This window comes from Amblyomma mixtum, chromosome 9 (genome assembly GCF_055824585.1).
Source record: "Amblyomma mixtum isolate Tamu chromosome 9, ASM5582458v1, whole genome shotgun sequence".
In the NCBI taxonomy this organism is placed as follows: Eukaryota; Metazoa; Arthropoda; class Arachnida; order Ixodida; family Ixodidae; genus Amblyomma; species Amblyomma mixtum.
In genome coordinates, this window is record NC_143020.1 from 93,184,099 (window position 1) to 93,201,321 (window position 17,223).

At 46.7% G+C, this 17,223-nt stretch overlaps 1 long non-coding RNA gene across 1 annotated transcript; it reads right to left on the reverse strand.

Annotated features, from left to right (window-relative positions):
- Positions 1-236: 236 nt before the first annotated feature.
- Positions 237-12,115, reverse strand: LOC149330146 (uncharacterized). The gene is made up of 3 exons (XR_016285500.1): positions 11,980-12,115; positions 603-665; positions 237-533 (listed from the first exon to the last, which is right to left on the reverse strand). It is a non-coding gene; the product is annotated as an uncharacterized LOC149330146 (long non-coding RNA).
- Positions 12,116-17,223: the final 5,108 nt, after the last annotated feature.

Genomic DNA, 17,223 nt, shown 5'->3' on the forward strand with positions numbered 1-17,223 from the left:
CTTCCTTTTTTGATAAAGGTTTTTTAACTGATCCTTCCCCAGCGATGAGTGGCGCCTGATGCTTCAATTCCATTTTTTTCCCTCTGACTTCGAGGAGGGACTGCGTGTGGTTGTTTTTGTTTTTAAAGTGACTACCTTATGTTGCGCGTGTCAGCAATGAACCTCAGTTGCGAGTTAGCGCTTGCCTGCGTCGTTTCCTTTCCGTCCTTTGTGTTCCTTGTGCGCTATTTTTACATCAAGAATCGTAAGCCAATAACCAAGAGCTCGTTTCACGAACACAGCCGCCCTCGCCGCGAGACTTAGCCCCGCTCTCACCTTCGATGCCGGAGGCCTGGCTCGAAGAAAATTCCGCCAGGACTCCTCGGTAGGTCACGAGAGTAAGGGCTCCAGGGAATGGCGAAGGCGACAGCAACCGGCTGGCAACGGGCACAAAGTCACAGCAAGAAGCACCACGCTGAGAAGTGCCCTCATCGCTTCTCCTTCAGCACTGATAGCTATAGGAAGGCAGAAAGGCAGTGCCAAAGTCCTTAAATCTGCGAAAATAAAAACAAGGGTAACAAGGGTAACAAGGGTGCAAGCATATATAGAATTCGGGAGCTTACTATTGGAGCATTCGGACAGATTCAAGTGCCGCGTGGAGAAGCGCCGTGCCAAAGTCCGTGCATCTGCGAAAATAAAAACAGCTTTAACAAGGGTGCAAGCATACAGAGTTCGGGAGTTTACTCTGAGCGTCTGAACAGGTACAGAGGGCAAAATGCATGTTTAGAACGGCCGAACTTTGTGCTCCGGGCCGCTCGGAGCTACGTGCGCGACGTCTAGCGATACAACGCCTGGTTCGAGACGACGTAGTGTGGGCATGCGTGTCCAGACTGATAGCGCTGCCTGTCTTTTCGGGGCTATCAGGCGGCCGCGGCCTTACCTCCTGCTTTTGTCGTTTGTAGCGCTGATTTGCGCTACCGGCTGCGAAAGAAGATACGCGGCAGAGCCCACACCACTGGCTCCTTTTTTTTTTACTTTCTTTTTGTGGACTTGCAAATATCTGGCGAGGAGCAATTCACCGCATCACATGTACTATCGGGGACAAATGTCTCCGGACCGCCACGCACGGTCGCCGGACCAGCGGGGAGTAAAGTCACTGGAACTCTTTAGCGGGGAGCGCATCGCCGCGCGCTCTCGCGGTGACGCACCTGGTGACGAGCCCGACGCTGCGCGCATGCGCGTCCTTCCTTATCTGCGAGCATGCCGATTTACTCGCTCGGAGCCGCCGCTCGTCAGTCGTCGGGGCGCGCCGCTAGGCGCCGCTGCCGCAGTGGCACGCTGCTGACTCATCGGCGTTGTCGGGCGCCTAGCTGTCGCTCGCTTGCCCATGCTCTGGCACACGCCTATGATAACGCTCGTCTTCTCCACTTTTCAGCGCAGCGCATGAGAAGGCCGTGCTAAATAAAACAACAATTACAACGCCGCAAAAATTATGAATGATCCATAGTGCCTTTCGCACTATGCGGCCTCTTCACATTTGAACGATCAGACAAAACGCTGTAAACTTGATAGCGCACGGACGAGTATTAAGCAGTCGAATGTTGTAGGGCGAAAAAAAATATAGAAAACAAGCTTTGCGGGCCTAACTTAGGTCTACGCGGGCTGTGAAATAATCGTGTATGAGTGAATGCTAGCGCCAACATTTGATACCGTATCGGCTGAGGTGATGCGCGTTTTGTATTAGCCCTTTATCAGGCGGGCCAGAAGTACTAACTAGGTTTCTTTGTTCGTAGAGGATGTATTATGTAGCGCCGCGGGGAATTTTCATTGAAAAGAACGTTTCCAAATTGTTACACAGCGCAAAAAAGACACAGACCAAGGAAACACAACTCGGTTGTCCCTATTATAGTTCGTGGGGACTTCAGCGGCGAACACTTCTTGGGGATACCAATCGGATTCCTTCAGGACTTCACAGATCCAAGGAAGCTTTAAAGATCATTCCTTTCCACCCCGATCCGATCCTTTTTACAAATAAATGTTTATTCTCTCTCTCTCTCAACTTTTAAACCAAATGCAGGCCTCTACCCCCCAATGAGGTGCCAATGAGGTGGCCCGTATTCACCTCACTTAGCTTGGTAGTTAGGCCCCGGTAACTCTCGTAGGGCTGTTAAATCACATACTTGGAGTGGTGATCATACCCTATTTTTACCTCCCCCGCTTCTTCGTGTCTACGGAAGATACGCCGCAGCGTACTCATAAGGTCATGAGACTCTGTACGCGCAGGCAATCGTTTATCTACACTCAACCCATCTTCAGCACTGTTTACTCTCTCTGCTGTTCCCGCGACTCAAACTGTTACCAGTACTGTAAATGAAGACGACCCAAACCCGGAGATAGACCTGAATCTGTGAGCTGTTCGTCGCCAGGCAGATCATCATGCTTCTCGTCACCGCGAGGAAGCCTCGTCTCTTCCCTCTCTTCACAGAGGTACCGCACGTGCGCGGCGCTATGCAAAGCGACTAGGCAGGCGACTCTGGGCTGCATGGTGCACCCGCCTGCTCTCTTCGCAGGGTAATCGGCATCTTTGGAGAGTGTTCCACGCCATGGAGCGTCCTTCTCAGGTTGCAGATTAGACAGATAGCATTCGCCTCGCGCTCAATATGGACGAGGGTACAGTTGCACAATAATTTTCAAGCTACATTCGCAATAGCTGGCTGCATAATTAACTATAGCCTCGTTACGCCGGGGTGAAGAGACGCTGAACGCTTAATTTGCCGCCATATAGCGCGTTTTCACCTCTTCTTAGTGTCCCAGACTATTTCAGATTCTACTGACTGCTGTCAACGGAGAATACTTCCTGTTCACCGTGCGAACTCAATTGGTGCTTTGTAGACATTCAGATTGATTAATAATAATAATAATAATAATAATAATAATAATAATAATAATAATAATTGGCTTTGAGAAAAGGAAATGGCGCGGTAACTGTCTCACGTATCTCGGTGAACACTGAACCGCGCCGTAAGGAAGGGATAAAGAAGGGAGCGAAAGAAGAAAGGAAGAGAAAGAGGTGCCATAGTGGAGGTCTCTGGAATAATTTCGACCACCTGAGGATCTTTAATGTTTACTGATATCGCACAGCACACGGGCGCCTTTCTGCGTTTCGCCTCCATCGAAACGTGGCCGCCGCGGCCGGGTTCGAACCCGGGTACTCGGGCTCCGCAGCTGAGCGCCCTAACCCCTGGGCCTCCCCGTCGGGTTTTAGATTGATTGTCATAAGGGCAGTTTAGGTGCTTAGGAAACTAGATGCCAAATGCATTTAAATCTCACTGGTAGCCCAGAACTCTCCTGTAGCCAAGGGGATGGATGCCAGTTACACTGGATGTGTTTGTGTTTTGTTTGGAAGTCTAGGTCCCCTCGCTTTTCGCTCCTCACGCAGTCTTCCAGAGAAGGCGTATAGCGTGTTGCGGCCCCGCTCGTGTGTCCTAGCCACCCATTCAAATTATACACCGTGTACATATGGCCGATAGTAGCACTTGTTTTTCTCTTCTCTTCTTGGAACGCTTAACACTCCTATCCGTTACGGTGCTGATCCAGAATGACACAACGAAAGCGCTTTTTTCCTGAATATTTTAACGTCGGTAATCTTTTCGGAAATGCAAGTCATCGGCCATCTAACTTTCGCTTCGCCTCGCTTGCCGTTTGGCGAACTTAATGCTACTGCCGCTGCCTGGCAGTGCATGAAGCCCTTGGCCTGCTTTTGCGGCCATGTTATATGTTCTTACCACGGTGACTGGCTGGTTGTAGGCATTGAAACAACCCGTTCTCCAACTCGGACATCAGTCAGAATCATGGCGCCGAAAGTGCCGCTAGAAGAAAGACGGCGCATTGTTCGTTTTTTTATAGAAGGTGTCCCCCAAAGGGAAATTTGCCGGCGCACTAATAGGTCAAGAGACACCGTGAACAGGATAATACAAGCCTATAAAAAGGATGAAGGGAGGTTAGGTGACGCCCAAAGCAGCGGCAGACCAAGGGCAAGGACAGAAGATGTGGACAGACAGATTGTCGCTGCGGTAGTTGCCGACCCGTTCCTCAGTACAAAAGAACTAAAGGACGCTCTTGCTCACAATGTTTCATGCAAGACAATACGGAGGAGACTGCAGGAAGCAGATCTTCAGAGCTGTGAGGCACCCCAAAATCCTCACCTCACAGATAAGCAGCGTAGAGAAAGATTGGCCTTTGCACAAGCCGCTGAGCAATGGTCAGTGGAAGACTGGGGCGAAGTTGTGTTCTCAGACGAATCAACTTTCAGCACACGCTGGGACTACCAACGGCGTGTGTGGCGACCACTCAGCTGCAGGTGAGCACGCTTATGTCTACTGCACAAAACAAACGCTCATTTCGAAGGTTAAATCTCCTACCCTGTTCGGGGCTAAAATTTTAGATGCGGTCACACCCCTCCGCTAATTTTCGTCTAGCAGTGACACCCTGAAAACTCTGCGTGTAATTCGTCTATTTCATACCGCTTTTTGTAAGTATACCGCCTGTTCCGTATTTATCTGTCCGTGTTAGAAAAAATTCTCTTGCGCAAACTACTGGACTATATGGGCTCAAACGCCGACTACAAGGTAGTTTATGATAGTCTTCGTCTTTCGATATGTAATTTAACATCTAAACTTGCCTGCATTTTCAGGAATCGGCGAAAAACTGCATTCGGCTGCGGCAGAACTTTTTGTCCAGGCGATCAAAGAAGCCACTTTGACAGGCTGCGCCATCTGGCGAGCGCTGAGGCAACCGGTTTCTTCGGATGTGCGTGTCGTCTGCTTCTTGAGGTTAACACCGCTCGCCAGATGGCGCAGTCTGTCACACTGGCTTCTTTGCTCGCCTGGACGAAAAAGTTCTGCCGCAGCTGAATGCAGTTTTTCGCCGATTCCTGAAAATGCAGGCAGTTTTAGATGTTAAATTACTTATCGAAAGACGAAGACCATCATAAGGTACCTTGTAGTCTGCGTTTTGAGCCCATATAGTACAGTAGATTGCGCAGTGGAATTTTTCGTAACACGGACAGATAAATACGGAACACGCGGTATGTAATTAGTTTTCCACTGCGTACCTCCTTGAGCTGAATTTTTGCCTTCTTCATTATGCCATGTCCAAATTATATGCATCTTTAATTAGAGAGACCTCGAACTCGGGCCAAGCTGCGTCTTCATCCCTAAAGTACTAGCGCTCGCCTCCATACGATGTCGAAGCAAACTTATTTTTGATTTATATTTTAATATTTATAACTTTAATATTTATAATTTTACTCTAATAGACAAAGATTTGGTAGCATGCCCATGCCGGTTGCACCGTGCACTTTATTTGGGGTATGGTAGGCGCCAGGGTAGGTTCGGCCACCTAGGTTTCTATAACGCGTGCTGGTATTGTATACAGCAAGAAACAGAAGTTAATAAGTTTCGTAGTACACCCGTGGTGAATTTTTGCAAAGCAGAGGTAATTTTTTGCTCAATCTAACTAGCGCTTTGGTTTTTTTTTTTGTGTGTGTAATCATGTGAGCATGCTTGTTTGGTACTGGCAAAAATACGTTCCCTTCGCTACGCCTTAGTAATAGTGTCGTGTCTACGCCTTTCCTCCTTGTCCTGTCGAACGTTTTTTTTAATGATTGCGTATGTTATTTCCTCTTTGAGTGCAACATACATTGCTTACTGAGATAAAACATCGTTCTTCTTACTTTTCTACTTTTAGTTATCTCCCGGAATTCACACAAAGCATTTTTTTGCAGCGGGAGGTGCTCTGTAAACGTGTGGGGGGCGATCAACAAGGATGGGCTCGGCCCGCTTGTACGCATCGAAGGGCCATTTACGTCAGAAGAGTACTGCAACATTATCACTGACCACCAGTTGCCATTCGTTCTTGACGGCCCTTTCCCTGATGGCGTCTTTCAGTTTCAACAGGACAGAAGTCCAGTTCACACAGCCCGTAAAGTGACAGCACTGCTCGACAGCTACGTAGTGCGCCAGCTAAACTGGCCCCCCAAAGGAGCTGACCTCCAATATTCCAGGATAAATAACGTTGAGGTTAAGGGAGTTCCTTCGACTCAGGGTGAGAGCTGCGTCGCAATTCTGGAAGAAATTGGCTCGAAAATAGGTTGTTCAGTTTCTAGCACTGACATTGAAGTTGCGCATCGAGTTCCTGCGAAAACCGACACCAACATCATAGCACGATTTTTTTCCCGCGTCAAGAAGGCAGAATTTATTTCCAAAGCAAGAAAAGTACGCATCTCCATGAGCTCCATCGGATTTAAGGTCCATGCTGACAATGACAAGCCCATCTACGTGAACGATCACCTAACCCCAGAGAACAAACGTCTTCTTGGCAAAGCACTGGCTCTGAAAAAAGAAAAAAACTGGGAGTTTGTGTGGGTAGACAATGGCCGTATCAAGGCAAGGGAGACCAAGGATAGCGACGTCTACCGTATCTCTGGAGTTGATGATCTTTCAGTCTTCACGTAAAAGGAGCACCACATATCAGTAATCATCATGCACTTCTCACTAGACCACTTTAAAAGCCTCCTCCTTAATTCAGCTGATACCCATAAGTCTATTATTCATTTTAATTCTCGCAGTTTACCAAGGCATTACGATGACTTAGTAAACTTTTTAACGCTCGTTGATCACGCCTTTTCAATCATTTGTCTTTCTGAGACATGGCTGTCATCCGATGATGATAGGCTGTTTGCTCTTCCTGGCTATCACAATGGATACTATCACAGGTCAGCTGATCGAAACGGAGGATCTGCTATCTTTATTTCTAACGCTATATCATACAAACGCCGTCACGACATCGCGTTTCAAACAGAAAAGTGCGAATCAGTATGGTTAGAATTTGACAAAGCAATTTTTGCTTCACACAGAAACACTGTCATTGGTAGTATCTATCGCTCACCATCCGCGTCTTACGAGCACTTTTGCCGCGAACTAGAAGTCATCCTCCAAATTCTAAATCGTGAAAACAAGAACATTGTAATCGGTGACATTAATATTGACATAACTGACATTTCTGACAGCTCTTGTTCTGTATACACAAACTGCTTTCTCGGCCATGGTTTGGAGTCACTACTGGCGTCACCAACGCGCATTGCTCATCAAGGCTCTAGCACCCTCATTGATCATATATTATCTAATGTCATTACGCCTCAAATCGCAGGAGTCATCAACTTTGATATCACGGACCATTATCCCACTTTCCTGTTAATTGAATGCCCTAATAACACGCCCCCCAGAAAACGCTATGAGCAAACATTTGATAGTGTTGCGATAGTGGCTGAGACTAACTGGGATAGCATACTACAAGAAACATGCGCCAATAAAGCGTTCAGTAAATTTTCTGCGAAGCTCAAAGAAATAATTAGCTCATGCACATCAGTAACTCCCATCACTCATTGGTATTCAGTTCCCCGGAATCCATGGATAACCAAAAGCCTTCTAAGCTGTATAAATAAAAAAAATAACCTTCTCAAAAAGGTTAGAAAGCAGCCATTTAACGTGCACCTAAAACAGCGCTATCAAAAATACTCAGATACTCTCTCCGCAGCACTTAAACGCTCCAAACAAGATTACTACCAAAATGAAATACTTAGAAATGGAAATGACACTCGTAAGAATTGGGTAACAATTAAGGAATTTCTGAATATAGCTGAAAACAAAACGAGCATAACGAAAGTCTCTGACGGTGAGTGTACTTTAACTGATCAAACTGACATTGCTAATGCATTTAATTCCTTCTTCTCGCGCCGCGGTTCCCCGCCTCCAAGTAGTTACTGTGGCCCTCGTCGATGCCCTCACTCTTTTTACTTGCGCCCTACTTCACCAGACGAAGTCTTCCAAATAATTTCTAGCCTAAAAAATACCGCTCCTGGGATCGATGAAATTCCTTCTTTCAAAGTAAAGCTGGTGGGTCGTGAGCTGTCTAATGTTCTTAGTCACATTATTAATTTAGTATTTAGGACTGGTGTTTTTCCAACTGAACTTAAAAAAGGTAAGGTGACGCCGATATTCAAGAAAGGCGACAAAGAATGCCTAAGTAACTACCGTCCAATAACTATATTGCCTTTCTTTAGTAAAATAATAGAAAAGTTAATTGTTAATCGCATAATGAACTACCTCATTAAATTCCAGCTGTTAGCAGATCAGCAATTTGGATTCCGGCCTAATTACTCCACAGAACTAGCTTTAATCGAATTCACAGACAGTATTAAGCAATATATTGATAATGGGTTGTTTGCCGGTGCTGTTTTCTTAGATTTCACCAAAGCATTTGACACAATTAACCACACTATACTGTACACTAAATTAGAATCTCTAGGCATTTGTGGGCCTGCTTTAGCTCTTTTACGCAGTTATCTCACTAACCGTATACAAGTTGTCCAGCTACAAGAAACATTGTCTTCCCCTTTAACTATTAATGTAGGAGTGCCACAAGGTTCCATTTTAGGTCCGCTTCTTTTTCTCATTTTCATCAATGACTTACCTTTGTCCTTAATTCACACAAGATGTATACTTTACGCGGATGATACGACATTATTCACTCAGGATAGCAATTTCACAAGCCTAATAAACAAATTAAACATGGACTTACAGAATATTGTTTTATGGTGTGAAAATAACTTACTACAACTTAATCCTACAAAAACCACTTTCATGATATTCCGCTCTCATCAAAAGCATGTCATCCCGAGCCCAGCCATTTATCTGGGACATCATATTATCACTGCCTCCGAATCCGTTACATTTCTCGGCATCACGCTTGACTGTCATCTAAAATTTCATCTACACACCAAATCTATCAGTAAAAAAAATTTCATTTGGAATAAGGGTGTTAATAAAAACTAGACTTTTCTTTCAACGCCATGTTCTCTTATCCCTGTACTATGCTTTCATTAACAGTCACCTTAATTATTGCCTATCATCATGGGGTAATACCTATTCATGCCATATGTCATGTATTTCTCATCTTCAAAATCAAGCGCTTCGAATTTTATCTTTCAGCCCATACACAGCCACTGCTTCACCTCTTTACTCTGACCTAAACATTCTGCCATTGAAATGCCTCCTTAATCTTAGGTTAGGTCTTCTAATCTACCGCGCTCGCAATAATAACAATCAACTTCTGTTTTTCCGTATCTTTCCTTTCTAATAGCAATAACACTAGATTCTCTGAACAAAATAATATGCTTCTACCAAAAGTGAACCCAAATTATGGAAAACAAACTGCTTTTTTCTCCGCCATCAAAACCTGGAATTCATTACCACTAGCAATCAAATCCGCACGTTCGCAGCCCGCTTTCTACACTTTACTAAAAAAACATCTATCAACCCATTCAGCTTCATGCCATGCTTAAGGTTGCCTTCATCTTATTTTATGTTCCCCACTCTGACAGCAAACGGTCATATTGTTAATCTTCTGGAACCTCTTTTTTTTTCTTTCTCCGCCTGTGTATTATATCTGCATTTATTCAATGCCCATTGTTATCTGATGTCTTTTTGTGTTCTTTCTATTGCTCTTATGTTTTGCTATTTTATGCCTTTTTTGTTAAATTATGCCGCTAACTATTGTATAACTTATTCATTGCCGCAAATTACACTAATAGGTTTTAACTTGATTGTATACATTTATAGCTCCTCTGCCAAACTTATGCACTTTCCTTATGTATTCCTGATGGGAGGTCCCCCAGACAGTTTTCACTTTGGGACCTCCTACTGTACTAACTTTTTTTTGAAACTTACAACTCATTTGTATTTCGTTTTAATAAACCTTCAAACCTTCAACCCTAGAGAAAATGTATGGGGCCTAATCAAGCAACAACTCAGCACCCGCCGTGATGTGCCCACTACGGCCGACTCCTTATGGGAGGCGGTGAAGGAGGAGTGGGAAGTGTTACGTGGACGACCGGATGTGATTGCATCGCTCTACAACTCAATGCCACGGCGGATAGCGCAAGTGATCGCCTTGCAGGGACATTTCACCAGTCACTAGTTGAATAAAACACTTCCAATCCATATTATTTCTGCTTCCTTCAAGTTACTGCATATTCCAATCGTAGTCCAACCACATATTTTTCCCGTGTTTTTAACACACGCCACTAGCGTTAAGGATGACAACCGAACGCACAGCGCCTGAAACAATTCGGCAACACGTGTTCGCGCTAGCGATGTCTCATGTACGAATTGACTGTTTGATAGCCCACTCAGAAGTGAGTTATGGCCGCGCAGCCTGTTGCCTATATTACCCGATAGCTTGTTCCGCTAAAAACCCGGCGTCGTCGGTCCTCGCCGTGTGTCAGTCGGAAAGAATACTAGAAGTTTCAAACGAAGCTGGAAAAAGAAATCTGGCACGGGAGTCCAACCTGCTCTGTTTATGATTTTAGTGATGTTCATGACTTTGTAAGGTGCATTGGCGATGTGTAGCGGCGTTATAGTGATTAGTAATTAAATTAACTGAAGCTAAAAATGATCCGCCGAATGAAAAAGGCGGCGTTATGGGGCTTCATTGTACTGAAACAAATCGTGCGCATGTCAGTGAGTAGTGTAATATGTCGAAATGTGTAACCTAAAGCGTGATTGACAATTGGTGTTTGGAATAAATAAACAAGAAAGAAAGAAAAGCTGAGAAGGCACTATTGCATCTACTCTTAAGGCCTTGAAGCGTAAGCGTCCTTCTAAAATCTTTTTTCCCCTCTCCAAAACATTACTTGCATTTATTTTCTTCGCTGCATATAGGCGGTGCTCACTGCTCGCTACAAGTTGAAGGCGTCTTGTCTGGTCTGACCATTCTACTGCAGGCAGGCAGCAGCGCACGACTGGCGCTCTAAATGCGCTGTTTGCGGCTTAATCGCTTCTTTATTCCTTTATTATGGCCGAAAATTGGCGACCACAAGCGAAGAGCGTTATCATAGGCGTGTGCCAGAGCATCGGCAAGCGACCGACAGGCGCCCGACAACGCCGATGAGTCAGCAGCGTGCCACTGCGGCAGCGGCGCCTAGCGGCGCGCCCCGACGACCATGCCGACGACTGACGAGCGGCGGCTCCGAGCGAGTAAATCGGCATGCTCGCAGATAAGGAAGGACGCGCATGCGCGCAGCGTCGGTCTCGTCACCAGGTGCGTCACCGCGAGAGCGCGCGGCGGTGCGCTCCCCACTGCTCCGGCGACCGTGCGTGGCGGTCCGGAGATTTTCGTCCCCGATAGTACATACACGCCGGTGTACTGCATCATCATCGCGGCTACGAGCCATAGATAAGGAAACGAGGTTTGGCATTTTGCGTTCTTCGGCAAATGCCAAAATAGGCATGTGATAATTAAATCCTACTGGGGCCTGAGGTGAGGTGGCTGTCGTCGCACAAAAAGAAAAACAAAACAAGCCAGTGATGTGCGCTATGCCCGTATGTCCTTTTGTAGCGCAAATCAGCTCTACTAACGACAAACGCGCGAGGTAAAGCCGCGGCCGCCTGCGAGCACCGAAAAGACAGGCAGCGCTATCATGCAGTTTGGCCACGCATGCCCACACACCATCGTCTAGAACCAGGCGTTATTTCGCTAGACGTCGCGCACGTGGCACTGAGCGGCCCGGAGCACGCAGTTCGGCCGTTCTAGACATGCATTTTGCCCTCTGTACAAGTGGCGTGTGGAGAAGCGCAGAGGCGGCAATGCGAGGCATACATGACAATTCCTCGCTGACTCAATGCGTGCAGCTAGCTGCCCTGCCTAGTGTCAGCTAAGCCTACAATGTGCGCCGCGAATACTAGCCCGCTGCGTTTCCGTCACATAAAAGAGACTCGACGGCGGCGGTTCGTGAAACAACTTTGCAAGCCTCATAACAATTGTACTATACAGTTATCCACACCTGCTGGTAACGAAAATGCGAGTATTCGTATGCCAATAGCCGAGAGCTCGTTTCACGAACACAGGCCAGCCCCACCGCGAAGCTTAGCCCGTTCTCACCTTCGTTTCCGGACGCCTGGCTCGAAGAAAATTCCGCCTGCACTCCTCAGCAGGTCACGAGCGTAAGGGTTTTTTCGGGCGTCTCCGGGGAATAGCGAAGACCACAGCAACAAGCTGGCAACGGGCACAAAGTCGCGGCAAGAAGAACGTGCCGCACTGCGAAGCGTTCTCATCGGTTCTCCGGGCGCTCCCTCAGCGCCAAAATGGCTTCGACTGAGCCTGGCTGCCAGCCTGCGCATGCGCTGCTGACACTGGCAGAATGTTCCCGAAGGTAGGAGTTACCTGCGATCAGTCACCGAGCGTTTTCTTATCTTTTTTTCCACGACTCCCCCACCCCCCCCTCCACACACGTGCTCAGGCAGCAGCCATGACGATGCACGGGTGCCGCTTTTTCGATGCATGCCGGGGCCATGCACGCCGCTTTTCCACCGGCTTGACATTTCTTTTTTTTTTTTTGTTAGACAACCGTCTGTCTCTGCTGGAGATGAAGCGATACCATGATATGTTTACGCAAAAAACGTACTGGCGCTAAAAAACGGAGACAACACACACAAGACAGGACTGGCGCCAACTTCCAACTGAGTTTATTCACGGAAAAACCACTTAATAACCACACGGAATGCTAAAAGATAAAGGCAAACCAGATACAAGCATTCCGTGTGGTTATTACCTTGTATCTGGTTTGTCTTTATCTTTTAGCATTCCGTGTGGTTATTAAGTGGTTTTTCCGTGAATAAACTCAGTTGGAAGTTCGCGCCAGTCCTCTCTTGTTGTGTGTGTTGTCTCCGTTTATTAGCGCCAGTACGCTTTTTACGTAAACATGTCATACTACAACGAACTAGCTCAAATCAAAGTATTGCTGGAAGCGGTACCAAGATGTTTCTTCAGACGCGAAAGTTTCGCCGCACGTGGCGCTCTGTCGCCTTTGCAGACAGTGGCTTGGAGCACAGTTTTCCTTATCAGTTTCTTACAATATTTCCTTCGGCGCTTTCGACAGACCGTATCTTTTTCTACCCGGAGCATGTTCTGTCTGTTGTAGCGTTTGGCCGTTTTTTTTTCTCATAAGAGCGTGTTTTCCGCGGCCACGAAACGTGGAATTATGGCCGTCAAGGCAGCAAATTTTGGAAATTAGAAAACACACGCATAGATGCCTGTCTTCCTTCGTGGTCATGAGGTTTGACGCGCTTCAGCAATTTATTAGAGTCGCGGTGATAATTAGGAAGTCGTTTGCCTAAATTTATCAAATGAGATGCCAGCCTTTCACGGTGCAGTCGCGGGTGCTTCTTGGCTGCGACGTTGTTTTCACTGCCATTATACTCTGGTTCAAACAGTTCACGTTTTCAAGAGGGCAGTGCAATAAAGAAACAGAAATCGGAACATGCGAACAATAGCCCACTTGTAAATTTATAATGGAAAAGATTAAATGAAATTGAATTTTGCTCCCACTTTTTACACACGGAAGCTGGCATGCCGTTTTGCTTTGTCATGGGCAGCAGCCGCGTTTTTTGACGATGTCGTCGTTCTTAGCGGCGGGTAAACCAGATATAATAAGGCTAAAGAAAAAAAGAAAGCTGGAGCGACCACAGCAGAGCTCGTCGATACTTGCTCCTAATATTTTGGTGTTGGTGAGGTTTAATAGCTGTCACCCCTCTATCCACCCTTGTGCCCGTCTTACTTCTCTTCACACCTTCGGCCGCCTGTGAGTAAAAGCATTATAAGATCCCGTCGTGCTCCTAAGTCATTAGAGTAAGCACTCGCCGGAAAGTGATACGTTTAACGGTAGAATTTTTCTGGTATTATACCCCTGTACGTCCACCCGAGTCCTAAAAGCAACTGGCATTTCTAAACGTGACAATAGGTATTTACGTGCACGTTATATTATCGAGCTCTACGACGTACCTTATCTATACCGAGCCGTTAGTAGAGTGGCGGCGACATTTCGCTGCTTTGAAGTACGATCTATCGCTTTCCATTCTTATGCCTCTAAGCTCGGATTAAAGCTTTGTGGATGTTGTTTTGTGTGAATATGCGTGCGTGCGTGCGCGCGCGTATGAGTCCCCGCGTATATTATCATGCTTTATCCTTGAATTCTAACACGTTATGGCGGGCTAGCTGGTTAAGCATCTTGAATAAACAGCGCGAACGAAGACGAGCGCAAAAGACAAGAAAATGGACGACACAGCGCTGACCAACGGACGGTCGAATGAAGCCAAACAAGGTCACCACCTCTGGAGGAATGACCCTACGCCGGTTGGAAAAACCGAAATAACGTGCATTGCATGCTGCTGAAGCCACAAGGGGGATAACACGAAGCGGGTCAAGAAGATACTCCGTAGGAACGCCCGAAGAACAAGAAATAAGTTGCGTTAACACCTTATGGCGGGCTAGTTGGTTAAGCATCTTGAATGAACAGCGCGAACGAAGACGAGCGCAAAAGACAAGAAAATGGACGACACAGCGCTGACCAACCGTTGGCCGTCCGTTGGTCAGCGCTGTGCCGTCCATTTTCTTGTCTTTCGTGCTCGTCTTCGTTCGCTTGAATTCTAATTACGTGTTTCTGACGGTGCGGCCGTGCTCGCTTCCCCGTCATTTATATTTCTCCCAGGATGGTTTTGCGATAGCCTCTGTAGGCTGTGGCTGTCATACAAGATACACCGCAGTGTAACTTGCCCTTTATTTCTATTTTTGTTTTCTACGGTTGTTACAGACCCAGTGCTGGTTACGGACCTAATGATTGCCTTATCGGCATTCGAGTCATCCATGCTCGTGGACAGTTGCTGTTGCGCGATGTACCCCTGTGCAGAATAGTATACTTCTCCAATACAGCTACCCAATTATAGTATTTTTCAGCAGCATCGTCTCCTGTAAACATGGGAGAGTAGGCATCGTCCGCAAACTTCAAACTTTCTCATTTCGGAGATCACAAGAATATAGGCGTAAGGATAAACACTAACCAGTGCATTGATACGCTAATTAAGTTGTTCCAGTGAAATGGCTTAAGGTAATAGTGTAATTTTAATAGTGAACCAAAGACCTCGTTCACCAGCTCGGGGAAAGAAGGGACGCAATGTTTCCTCTCTTCGCAACCGTCTTGCACAATGCCATACCAGAGCAGAGAGAACTGAAGACTTGAAGCCCTTCATCCGCTTCCATTGAAAAGCATTTTGCACTCCGTTCCGACGTCGGGGAATCTACAGCAGGCAGCGAAGGCTATTTTTTTCTTTACAGGAGTCATTATTGTCGCGAGGCATAGAGGGGACGTAGAAACAGTCTGTGAACTGCTGACGTCTGTGCGTACTGACTATGTTGGCCACTCGTAAGGGAATGATAGGCTGCTCAAAGCAACAGTCAAACAGTATGATAGCTGGAACACCAGCCAATATCCATCTAGTCTTGTCATCTTTTTGTAAGAATAACTGGGGCCCAATCAGCAGGCACCAGCTTTAAATTCAGTAAGGCATGTTGACGGGCTAGTTGGTTTTGCATCTGGAAACTTGGAAAACCCACCTAGGCGCAAATAAATTGACACGGACAAAAAGAGACGAGGAGACAACGGAGGAGACGAGGTGCCTGACCGTTGTCTCCTCGTCTCTTTTTGCCCTTGTGAATTTATTTGCGCCTAGGTGGGTTTTCCAGCTTTACACTGACAACGAACTAGATTTTTCATCGGATGGTTGTACTGTTTTCTCTGACATATTTTTGATGGGGTGTCGCATACTCTGTGCGCGTGTGTTGTTGTTGTTGTTCTCTACTGTAGCAAAAAGAGAGTGGCTCTTTTTTTAAAAAAAAACGTTCTTATTCAATGTCCCCACGGAACATCGGCGGGAATGTTCGCGGCCACTTCAGAACTTCGTTCTGATACCGTAATTCTGTACATTCTTCCTCGGGCGCACAAGCTAACACTTCGCAATTTTAGGCCATCACAAGCAGTAGCCACGTAACAAGGTGAAAAAAGATGGCGTGCATGATGACAGAAACAGCTGAAAATAAACTAACTGTTCAACGAACAAAACGCACCCTCAAACCTACTTTTGCGCATCCAGGTATGACGCACCAATAAACTCACTGCGACGGGCGCATGCTTGCACATTTTTGGGCCGTAATAAAATTCAGTCGAACCCAGGAGGCATTTATCTCCTGAATCTATCCATCAAAGATGCTGTGAGGACAACTACAGCCAGTTTCTTATCTCAAACATCGAATCTATATCTTTTTCTGGCTTTGCTACTGTTCGTCCGGCAGCAAAAGGCACATTTATTCCCCAGAAGACTGCATTCGAAGTTTTTCACGCCATTGGATTGAGACCGATGAAGTCTACTCAGAAATGTACCGAGTGGTCACAGTTTTTGAAGTGAATGGCGATGCCCTCCGTGATTCGCGCTCAGAAAACTGTTTGGTTTGGTTTGGTTTATGGGGTTTAACGTCCCAAAGCGACTCAGGCTATGACAGACGCCGTAGTGGAGGGCTCCGGAAATTTCGACCACCTGGGGTTCTTTAACGTGCACTGACATCGCACAGTACACGGGCCTCTAGAATTTCTCCTCGAAAGAAATTCTAGCCGCCGCGGCCGGGATCGAACCCGCGTCTTTCGGGTCACCAGCCGAGCACCATAACCGCTGAGCCACCGCGGCGGCCTCCAGAAAACTGTGTCGATGCATGCAGTTTACTTGCGAATGGCTACACCTGTGTTTTATTTTTTCTTCCTTATCTATTCTATAGAAGCTCCGTTTACACCCGCCGCTGTGGCGCACGGTCTCTGCGTTCGACTACTGTTCCAAAAGTCGCGAGTTCGATCCCAGCTGTGGGCAGGCGTATACCGATGGAGACGACATAGAAAATAGTCCGCGGACTCAGCGATGTCAGCGCCACAGATGGTCTAAATTAATCTGGAGCGCTCCACTAAGGCGTCGCTTCGGGACGTTAATCCTCGCAATTTTCTCAGAAAAGCTCCATTTTGAGAGATAACAGCGTATTTGCCATTAAATTCCGTTTTAAGGGAAAATAAGACGGGGACCACGCGTGTGCCGAGCGAGTTCTGTTTCGGAACAGGAAGACACGAGGCTGGAGCAGAGACAGCCTGAAAATGCCCACCACACGTGCTGTGTGAACACAAGGAGACAGTAGCTATAAGACGCCATTCACTTTACGGTCCACTGCTTCTCTGCAATGCCCGTCACAGGGCACGTAGAGCACGCAAAGCTGTCGCACTTCATTGGCGTTCTGCGCGCCGAAGGAACGACTGCG